Genomic DNA, 1,206 nt, shown 5'->3' with positions numbered 1-1,206 from the left:
GAGACTAGAAGATAAATAAGTATTTGTATTGTATTTTATGTAAAATTTATTGAAGTGAGTTATGTTTTAGTATTATGTTTAATTTAACATAAATTAATATAGAGATTAAATGGTTAATTTGAAATTTAAAAAGTTAAATGACAGTATTTTTTAAAAAAATGTTATTTAAGTTTCAGTCACCTTTTTTAAATATTTCAATTTTCTGTGTCTCTACTTTCTGAAGGTATTGAAGAGACTATAATTTTTGTGTCCCAAGACTAAAAATTTAGTTTCGGCCTCTAATAATCAAATACAATATTCAATTTCAATCTCGTAATCTTAGTCCTAATCCCAAAAAACAAACCCAACCTAAATGTCCTTAAACGCTGGTAAAAGGAATTAAATGCTTCCTCCATGCAAATTAGAATGTCAAAATACAACACATTTACAAGGAAAAAAAATAGTAATAAACCATAGTGTAGGCTAGCTAGCTAAGAAAAGCTTAAAAGTAAATTTGAGATTCTATTTTGTTGATAGCAAAAATTTACATATAATTATTTTTATATAAAATTGATAATTAAGAATTATTAGAGAATAATTTAATCAAATATATCAAATTATTTAATAATTTTTAACTATTAATTTTATATTAAGACAACTATAATTTAGTGCTTGCTGATGATTATAGAGAGACGTTATTTCTCTTTTTTTTTTGTCAGATTATTATCGCCTGTTATTTATGCTTTGTAGTATATTTTGTTTCTTTTTGGGATTTTAACCGAACTGGTTCAATTGATCTCATAAACTGTCTGATAAAAAATTAGTCAAAGAACTAGTCGAATTGATGGTTAATTGGTAAACCCTCTAAATTAGCCGGTTTATTTAAGGGTTTTCAGTTTGGTATCAACCTTTTCAAAATGGCGCCGTTTAACCTAAAAAAAAAAGCAGTAATCCCCCAAACGCAGTCCGCCAGTCCCATTCCTCTCTTTCTCTTTGAAAACTAAAATTTCATTTGGAGAACCCTACTCCCCAAAACACAGCCCCATAGCCCCGCAGTCCCGTAGCCATCGCAGCCACCGTTTCTCTTCGTAGTCATCGCCGAACTCTTCTCCTTCGAGGACAAGCGTCGCGTGTGAAAATTCTGTCGCCGTCCTCTTTATGTCTTCACCGACAGTTCTCACTCCTTTGTCGTCACCATCACACCCCTTTCTCCCTAGCTACTTAGTA

The sequence above is a fragment of the Arachis ipaensis genome, chromosome B05, assembly GCF_000816755.2.
Source record: "Arachis ipaensis cultivar K30076 chromosome B05, Araip1.1, whole genome shotgun sequence".
Classification (NCBI taxonomy): Eukaryota; Viridiplantae; Streptophyta; class Magnoliopsida; order Fabales; family Fabaceae; genus Arachis; species Arachis ipaensis.
The sequence above is the reverse complement of the archived record's forward strand: the minus strand, read 5'-3'. Positions refer to the sequence as shown.